This window comes from Arachis ipaensis, chromosome B5, assembly GCF_059453495.1.
Source record: "Arachis ipaensis isolate K30076 ecotype BB chromosome B5, ASM5945349v1, whole genome shotgun sequence".
NCBI lineage: Eukaryota > Viridiplantae > Streptophyta > Magnoliopsida > Fabales > Fabaceae > Arachis > Arachis ipaensis.
Window position 1 is genome coordinate 52347347 of NC_142440.1, and position 10563 is coordinate 52357909.

General features: G+C 40.7%; 1 non-coding gene across 1 annotated transcript; it reads left to right on the top strand.

The window, feature by feature from the left end:
• Positions 1 to 10227: 10227 nt before the first annotated feature.
• Positions 10228 to 10335, top strand: LOC148564184 (small nucleolar RNA R71). Its single transcript, XR_015885071.1, has one exon. It is a non-coding gene; the product is annotated as a small nucleolar RNA R71 (small nucleolar RNA).
• Positions 10336 to 10563: the final 228 nt, after the last annotated feature.

The following is a 10563-nucleotide window of genomic DNA, read 5'->3' on the forward strand; positions in this document are numbered from 1 at the left end:
CCGCTCATCAAGTACCCAAAACAAATTTTTCTCTACCAATGCTTCCCAAAATTCCCCCCACACTTAAATGAAACACACACCTCAACCTAAGCTAATCAAAGATGCAATTCAAGGTAATTCATCATTTTCTGCTTAGGGTTGTGATGTGGTAATATTACAAACAATGGGGTCAATTAAGGCTCAAAGGGGTTAGCAATGGTAGATGCAAAGGATAGGTCGATATGGGTGAGTGAGTTTAATCCAAAGATGGCCTCAATCATGCTCAATGCATTCAAACATCAAACATTGGAAATAAAGAATCAAGCAAAACCAAGATTACAATCATAGAAGAGATATATCACACAATGAACAAAATTAGTGGTTAAAAGGTGTAACCACTCATTCAAACTCAAAAAATCACAAGGTATTTGTTATTTCCTCTTCTATGTTCCATAAAAATCATTTAAGCAAGTTTGAAAACAATTTTCCAAATCAATTCAATAGAGCCCTAAAACAAAATTCTTGAAAATTTTTGTTATTTTTCACCAAAATTATTTTCTATATGTATGTATGATGTGATGGATGCAATTTTCTAAATTTTCCTAGTTCTATTCCTAATTTTCAACATTGCAAAAAATTAACATGAACAATTAGGACAAAATTGAACTAGGTGCTATACTATTCATATTATCCACTCACAACTTCTATCGATAAAATATATACTATGCAAAGCAAAAATACCAAATGCAATAACTAGAAATAAACTAAGATATATATATATATATACCAAAAGAAAAATGTAATGCAATAATCAAATACACTCTAAATATTTACAAGAAACATAATAAAAAGAAACAAAAATAAAGTGCAAAGTGTTTGGAAAAGAAAGTTTACGCTCCAAAAATGGTGAATCCTCCCCCACACTTAAGCAATTGCACGGTCCTCCGTGCATGAACATGATCCGGGGGGAATGTCTCTAAGTTCCTCCACCTTCGGTTGGCGGATGCGGGGGCTTGGGTTGTGTGGAAATTGTCAAGTCCAATGTATGCTCGGAATCTTCGTCCACGGTGTCCTTCTCCTCTCCCGGCTCCTTGCCTTTATGTCTCATCCTTAAAAAGAATGAATTAAGTATAATTAGGAATCATAGGGCAAGTAGCACAAAAAGGGTAAAGTAAGAAGCAAATAAGCATCTAATTGAGGAAGTTTGCATAGTGGTGTGAAAATACACACAACGGCCAGTTAAAATGGCATTCATACAATGAAAAAGTAAGCATGAGTTCCTCAACTAAATGGCCTAAGATGCAAGCAATGGATGAGCATCATTTAAGCACATGCAAACTTAGGCAACTACAAAAAGTGAATTGAATCTAGGAATTATTGGATATTAAAATTGTTCAAGTGAAAGTGCAAAATTAATAAAATAGCACAACAAGAAATAACCAATTCAATGATGAAAAGAAAACTACTTATTCATCTTTAAGGATAAGGCAATAATCACATGCATAAGGTGCTTGTTACAAAAAAGTGGCAAGTCTTGATAAGTATCAAGTCCAGTCAACTCAAAAAGAAAATGCAAAGCATTAACAAGGAACAAATACCTTCTTATGTGATTATATTGACTTAAAAAATCATGATGAACAAGCAATTCAATTCAATTCACTAAATTCAATATGTACTTGTTGAAAATTTCCACCAAAAAAGAAGTCACATGTCACTTTTCATATCAATTTGGTGCTAGCAACTCAAAGCATTAAACAAGTACATTATTGAAATTTCAATCCAAAATAACATCATAATCATTTAAAAATGCACAATTCTCGATTAGAATGCCAAACAAGGATATAGTCTAACCCATATGGTCATGACAACATATGAATTAACCAAAAAATTCATTCAGGCATTATGTCAAACACATGGAGTGCAGTGCACATATGCATCAAAGACAAGCCAAAAATTCAAGCATGAACAACCCATAGATCAACAATTGAACACTTACAATGAAACAAACAAACAATTAAGCAAAACTTAAGCTAAATTATCAAAGTTAAATAAAGAAAACATAAATTAAGGAAGCAACTGAACATAACAAAGAAGATTAAACCAAGAAAATTGAAAAGATGAAGAATAGAAAAGAAAGGGATAGGCAACAGTGGCACTTGTGTTAGCCACTGCGAGGCTCACGGCGACGGTGCTTTGCCGGAGAAGAGAAGAAAGAGAGAAGAAAAAGAAGGAAGAAAGAAGAAAGAAGAGGAAAGAAGGAGAAAAGAGAAGAGAGAAAGACGGTGGTGGTGGTGATTCCGGCGGCTCCGGCGGTGGCGGTTGGACAGTGACGTGGTGGTCGCCAGAAGAAAAGGCTAGGCTGGGTTGAGGGGTGGTAGAAGAAGAAAAAAGGAAAGAAGAAAGGAGGTGAAGAGTGGCGCAACAGGGCAGCTTTCAAATTACTGCCCAAGACGCGACTCGTGCGTACGCACAATAGAGTGTGCGTACGCACACCAACGATTATTGGGAGCGTTCATACACACAACACGTGCGAGTGCTACTGGTAGAAGCAGTGTCAAGACGTGTGCGTGTGCACAGGTCTGTGCGCACGCACAGAACACACTTTTTTTTAAATAGGGTCAAATGACCATGTGTGTGTACGCACAAGGGTGTGTGCACACGCACATAATGAAAATGTGGTGGGGTGCGCATGCATAGAGTGTGCAAGTGCTGCGAACAGAACGCGTGCAAATAGGTGTGCATACGCACATGGCTATGCGCACACACAGAAAGTGAAGAACAGGGGAAGTGTGCGTACGTACGAGGCAGTGCACACGCACAAAACTCTGTTTCTGCAACATTTTTAAAGCTTCTAATGCACCAACCATGATATCAATCAAAGTTTTTCAACCCTAAAATATATCATTCATCAAAAACACATGATCAAACATAAAATGCAACTGAATTCAACCTAGAATCTAATCAAACTAAGCTAATTAAAGAGACAAAACTCAATAAACAAAAACTAAAAGAAAGAAGAGTTGAAAGGATATTACCATGGTGGAGTGTCTCCCACCTAACACTTTGGTTTTAATTCCTCAAGTTGGACTTTTGGTTAGAGCTCACATCAAGGAGGCTTGTGCTTCTATCCATCCTTGAGTTGCCAACCATTCTTGCTCTTCAAAAATCCTCTGGGATCCCACACAAAGTACATCAAGCTCTCAAGCAACCTCAAACAAGCAATTGGGATCCAAAATTGTTGGTTGTAAAGGTGTATGCCCGGATCCCACACTTTGGTTTCTCTATCATCCTTTTGTTGACTTTCACTTGTGCCCTTGGATGAACAACCTCTCCAAGCACCTTTGAAGCATCCAATTGAATCTTGTGATCTTCCCAATTGGACCTTACACCACTTATTCCTTGAATTTCTTTAGAAACCAACACCCAATCTTTAACCATTTAGCACTCCAAGAAGTGCCTTAAGTTGGTGATCCATCTCCAAGATAGCAAATTAGTATGGGCCTATGAAGCTCATGGAGGAAATGATTACCTATTCAAATTGTCCTTGGGTTGGAGTCACTCTTGCAAAATCTTGCATGTATGCCTCCACTTCTTGGATGATCACCTCTTGTTCACCACTCTTTTCTAGCTCTTCCCTTTCTCTCTCAAACTCCAAGGGAAAAGCTTCCTTAAGATCATTGAGGGGGTTGGTGCACGAAATTGTGATCTCCAGGCTCGAACAAATCCTAGTAATAGCTCCAAAGCTTGGTGCTCTGATCTTAATTCATAGTTGTCACAACTTCGATACAACTAACCAGCAAGTGCACTGGGTCGTCCAAGTAATACCTTACGTGAGTAAGGGTCGAATCCCACGGAGATTGTTGGTATGAAGCAAGCTATGGTCACCTTGTAAATCTCAGTCAGGCAGATATAAAGTGATAATGGTGTTTTCGAATATTATATAGTAAAATAGGGATAGAGATACTTATGTAATTCATTGGTAGGAATTTCAGACAAGCGAATGGAGATGCTTTTCATTCCTCTGAACCTCTGCTTTCCTGCTATCTTCATCCAATCAGTCTTACTCCTTTCCATGGCTGGCTGTATGCAAGGGCATCACCGTTGTCAGTGGCTACATCCCCTCCTCTCAGTGAATAATATGCTCACGCACCCTGTCACGGCACGGCTATTCATCTGTCGGTTCTCGATCATGCTGGAATAGGATTCACCCTCCTTTTGCGTCTGTCACTAACGCCCAGCACTCGCGAGTTTGAAGCTCGTCACAGTCATTCAGTCATTGAATCCTACTCAGAATACCACAGACAAGGTTTAGACCTTCCGGATTCTCTTGAATGCCGCCATCATTCTAGCTTACGCCACAAAGATTCTGGTTAGGAGATCTAAGAGATATTCATTCTAGCTTAATTCATGTAGAACAGAAGTGTTTGTCAGGCACGCGTTCATAAGGGAGAAGGATGATGAGCGTCACACATAATCATCACCTTCATCACGTTCTTGGGCGCGAATGGATATCTTAGAAGCGAAATAAGAAGAATTGAATAGAAAACAGTAGTACTTTGCATTAATCTTAGAGGAACAGCAGAGCTCCACACCTTAATCTATGAAGTGTAGAAACTCTACCGTTGAAAATACATAAGTGAAGGTCCAGGCATGGCCGAGATGGCCAGCCCCTCTGATCTAAGAACCAGGCGTCCAAAGATGATCCTAAGATCCTAAGATGATCAAAAGATGCCTAATACAATAGTAAAAGGTCCTATTTATAATAAACTAGTCACTAGGGTTTACATGAGTAAGTAATTGATGCATAAATCCACTTCCGGGGCCCACTTGGTGTGTGTTTGGACTGAGCTTAAGTGTAGCACGTGCAGAGGCCATTTGTGGAGTTGAACGCCAAGTTCTGTGCCAGTTTGGGCGTTCAACTCTGGTTTTGGATCCTTTTCTGGCGCTGGACGCCAGATTTGGGCAGAAGGCTGGCGTTGAACGCCAGTTTACGTCGTCAATTCTTGGCCAAAGTATGGACTATTATATATTTCTGGAAAGCCTGGATGTCTACTTTCCAACGCAATTGGAAGCACGCCATTTCGAGTTCTGTAGCTCCAGAAAATCCACTTTGAGTGCAGGGAGGTCAGAATCCAACAGCATCAGCAGTCCTTTTTCAACCTCTGAATCTGATTTCTGCTCAAGTCCCTCAATTTCAGCCAGAATATATCTGAAATCACAGAAAAACACACAAACTCATAGTAAAGTCCAGAAATGTGAATTTAACATAAAAACTAATGAAAACATCCCTAAAAGTAACTAGATCCTACTAAAAACATACTAAAAACAATGTCAAAAAGCGTATAAATTATCCGCTCATCACAACACCAAACTTAAATTGTTGCTTGTCCCCAAGCAACTGGAAATCAAATAGGATAAAAAGAAGAGAATATACTATAAATTCCAAACTATCAATGAAACAGAGCTTCAATCATATGAGTGGGACTTATAGCTTTTTGCCTCTTGAATAGTTTTGGCATCTCACTTTATCCATTGAAGTTTAGAATGATTGGAATCTATAGGAACTTCAGATTTCGAATAGTGTTATTGACTCTCCTAGTTCAGTATGATGATTCTTGAACACGGCTTCTTTATGAGTCTTGGCCGTGGCCCTAAGCACTTTGTTTTCCAGTATTACCACCGGATACATAAATGCCACAGACACATAATTGGATGAACCTTCTCAGATTGTGACTCAGATTTGCTAAAGTCCCCAATTAGAGGTGTCCAGGGTTCTTAAGCACACTCTTTTTTTGCTTTGGACCTTGACTTTAACCGCTCAGTCTCAAGTTTTCACTTGACACCTTCACGCCACAAGCACATGGTTAGGGACAGCTTGGTTTAGCCGCTTAGACCAGGATTTTATTCCTTTAGGCCCTCCTATCCACTGATGCTCAAAGCCTTGGGATCCTTTTTATTTGCCCTTGCCTTTTAGTTTTAAGGGTTATTGGCTTTTTCTGCTTGCTTTTTCTTTTTCTTTCTATTTTTTTTCGCCTATATTTTTTTTTCTCTTTTTTTTTTTCTGCAAGCTTTGTTTTTTGCTGCTTTTTCTTGCTTCAAGAATCATTTTTATGATTTTTCAGATTATCAAATAACATGTCTCCTAGTCATCATTCTTTCAAGAGCCAACATATTTAACATTCTTAAACAACAACTTCAAAAGACATATGCACTGTTCAAGCATACATTCAGAAAACAAGAAGCATTGTCACCACGTCAATATAATTAAACTAAGTTCAAGGATAAATTCGAAACTCATGTACTTCTTGTTCTTTTGAATTAAAACATTTTTCATTTAAGAGAGGTGATGGATTCATAGGACATTCATATCTTTAAGACAAAGTTACTAACTACTAATGATCATGTAATGAAGGCACAAACATAGATAAGCACATAACATAGAAAACGAAAAACAGAAGAAAGAAGAACAAGGAATGAATCCACCTTAGTGATGGTGGCGTTTCCTTCTTGAGGAACCAATGATGTCCTTGAGCTCTTCTATGTCTCTTCCTTGTCTTTGTTGCTCCTCCCTCATTGCCTTTTGATCTTCTCTTATTTCATGAAGCATGATGGAGTGCTCTTGATGTTCCACCCTTAGTTGTCCCATATTGGAACTCAATTCTTCTAGGGAGGTGTTGATGTGCTCCCAATAGTTTTGTGGAGGAAAGTGCATTTGAGGCATTTCCGGAATCTCATGGTGATGAGCTTCTTGCGCCTCTTGAGCTCCATGACTGGGCTCTCTTGCTTGCTCCATCTTTTTCTTAGTGATGGACTTTTCCTTTTTAATGAGGATATCTCCCTCTATGTCAATCCCAGCTGAATTGCATAGGTGGCAAATGAGGTGAGGAAAGGCTAACCTTGCCATGGTGGAGGACTTGTCAGCCACCTTGTAGAGTTCTTGAGGTATAATCTCATGAACTTCCACCTCTTCTCCAATCATGATGCTGTGGATCATGATGGCCCGGTCTATAGTAAATTCAGACTGGTTGCTAGTGGGAATGATTGAGCATTGAATAAACTCCAACCATCCTCTAGCTATAGGCTTGAGGTCCAATCTTCTTAGTTGAACCGGCTTGCCTTTGGAGTCAATCTTCCATTGAGCTCCTTCTACACATATGTCCATAAGGACTTGGTCCAACCTTTGATCAAAGTTGACTCTCCTTGTGTAGGGGCGTGCGTTCTCTTCCATGTATGGCAAGTTGAACGCCAACCTCACATTTTCCGAACTAAAATCTAAGTATTTCCCCCGAACCATTGTAACATAGTTCTTTGGATCCGGGTTCTTACTTTGATCATGGTTCTTGGTGATCCATGCATTGGCATAGAACTCTTGAACCATTAGGATGCCGACTTGTTGGATGGGGTTTGTTAGAACTTCCCAACCTCTTCTTTGAATTTCATGTCGGATCTCCGGATACTCATTTCTTTTGAGTTTAAAAGGGACCTCAGGGATCACCTTCTTCTTGGCCACAACATCATAGAAGTGGTCTTGATGGGCTTTGGAGATGAACCTTTCCATCTCCCATGACTCGGATGTGGAAGCTCTTGTCTTCCCTTTCCCTCTTCTAGAGGATTCTCCGGTCATAGATGCCATCAATGGTAATGGAAAAACAAAAAAGCTATGCTTTTACCACACCAAACTTAGAATATTGCTCGCCCTCGAGCAATAAACAAAAGAATAGAAGAAGAAGAAGAAGAAATATGGAGAGGGAGAGGGATATGTGGTTTTGGCCAAGAGGAGTGTAGAGGGGTGTGTTGTGTGAATTTGATGAAGAATGGAGGACTTTATATAGGGAAGGGAGGGGGGTATTGGTTCGGCCATATGGGTGGGTTTGGGTGGGAAATTGGTTTTGAATTTTGAAGGTAGGTGGAGTTTATGAGGTAGGTTTATGGGGAAGAGTGGATGGATGTGAGTGGTGAAGAGGTGATGGGGAAGAGAGTTTGAGGTGATTGGTGAAGGGCTTTTAGGGAAGAGTGTTTATGGGGTTGTGTGAAAGAGAGTGGTGAGAAGAAGTGAGTGGAGGTAGGTGGGGATCCTGTGGGGTCCACAGATCCTGAGTGGATCCTGTGGGGTCCACAGATCCTGAGGTGTCAAGGCCTTTACATCCCTGCACCATTAGGCATGTAAAAATGCCTTTGTATCAAACTCTGGGCGTTCAGCGCCAGGTTGGTGGCCATTTTGGGCGTTCAACACCCATTTGTGTGCCATTTCTGGCGTTGAACGCCAGAACCATGCCTGTTCTGGCGTTCAGCGCCCAGAAGCTGCCCATTTTGGGCGTTCAGCGCCAGAACCATGCTCTGTTCTGGCGCTGAACGCCAGACAGATGCTCCTCCAGGGTGTGATTTTTCTTCTGCTGTTTTTTATTCCGTTTTCAATTTTTCTATTTATTTTGTGACTCCACATGATCATGAACCTAAGAAAACATGAAAAACAATAAAAATAAGAATTAGATAAACATTGGGTTGCCTCCCAACAAGCGCTTCTTTAATGTCAATAGCTTGACAGTGGGCTCTCATGGAGCCTCACAGATGTGCAGAGCTTTGTTGAGACTCTCCAACACCAAACTTAGAGTTTGGATATGGGAGTTCAACACCAAACTTATAGTTTGGTTGTGGCCTCCCAACACCAAACTTAGAGTTTGACTGTGGGGGCTCTGGTTGACTCTGCTTTGAGAGAAGCTTTTCAAGCTTCCTCTCCATGGTTGCAGAGGGAGATCCTTGAGTTTTGAATACAAGGGAGTTCTCATTCCATTGAAGGACTATTTCACCTCTGTCAACATCAATCACAGCTTTTGCTGTGGCCAGGAAAGGTCTTCCTAGGATGATGGATTCATCCTCTTCCTTTCCAGTATCCAGGACTATGAAATCAGCAGGGATGTAAAGGCCCTCAACCTTTACTAAAACGTCCTCTACTTGTCCATAAGCCTGTCTTCTTGAGCTGTCTGCCATCTCTAGTGAGATTTTAGCAGCTTGCACCCCATAGATTCCCAGTTTCTCTATTACAGAGAGGGGCATGAGGTTTATTCCTGAACCAAGATCACATAGAGCCTTAAAGATCATGGTGCCTATGGTACAGGGTATTATGAACTTTCCAGGATCCTGTCTCTTCTGAGGCAATGTCAGTTGATCTAGATCACTTAGTTCATTGATGAACAAGGGAGGTTCAACTTCCCAAGCATCAATGCCAAACAATTTGGCATTCAGCTTCATGATTGCACCAAGAAACTTGGTAGTTTGCTCTTCAGTAACATCCTCATTCTCTTCAGAAGAGGAATACTCATCAGAGCTCATGAAGGGCATAAGGAGGTTCAATGGAATCTCTATGGTCTCTAGATGAGCCTCAGAGTCCTTTGGTTCCTCAGAGGGAAGCTCCTTATTGATCACTGGATGTCCCAGGAGGTCCTCCTCCTTGGGATTCACGTCCTCTCCTCTCCTCAGAGGTTCGGCCATGGCGCTTATGTCAATGGCCTTGCACTCTCCTTTTGGGTTCTCTTCTGTATTGCTTGGGAGAGTACTAGGAGGGATTTCAGTGATCCTTTTACTCAGCTGGCCCACTTGTGCTTCCAGATTTCTAATGGAAGACCTTGTTTCATTCATGAAACTTACAGTGGCCTTAGATAGATCAGAGACTAGATTTGCTAAATTAGAAGCATTTTGTTCAGAGTTCTCTGTCTGTTGCTGAGTTGATGATGGAAAAGGCTTGCTATTGCTGAACCTGTTTCTTCCACCATTATTAAAGCCTTGTTGGGGCTTTTGATCCTTCCATGAGAAATTTGGATGATTTCTCCATGTTGAGTTATAGGTGTTTCCATAAGGTTCACCTAAGTAATTCACCTCTGCTATTGCAGGGTTCTCAGGATCATAGGCTTCTTCTTCAGGAGAAGCCTCTTGAGTACTGTTGGATGCAGCTTGCATTCCATGCAGACTCTGAGAGATCATATTGACTTGCTGAGTCAATATTTTATTCTGAGCCAATATGGCATTCAGAGTATCAACTTCAAGAACTCCCTTCTTCATAGGCGTCCCATTATACACAGGATTCCTTTCAGAAGTGTACATGAACTGGTTATTAGCAACCATGTTAATGAGTTCTTGAGCTTCTGCAGGCGTTTTCTTTAGGTGAATGGATCCACCTGCAGAAGTGTCCAGTGACATCTTTGATAGCTCAGATAAACCATCATAGAATATATCCAGGATGGTCCATTCTGAAAGCATGTCAGAAGGACACTTTTTGGTCAACTGTTTGTATCTTTCCCAAGCTTCATAGAGAGATTCACCTTCTTTCTGTCTGAAGGTTTGAACATCAGCTCTAAGCTTGCTCAGCTTTTGAGGAGGAAAGTACTTAGCTAAGAAAGCCGTGACCAGCTTATCCCAAGAGTTCAGGCTGTCTTTGGGTTGAGAATCCAACCATAATCTAGCTCTGTCTCTTACAGCAAAAGGGAAAAGCATGAGCCTGTAGACTTCAGGATCTACTGAAAAGGATCTTCAGATGGAAGTCCATGAAACTTGCAGTTCTGCTGCATTAGAGAAACTAATTGAGGTTTC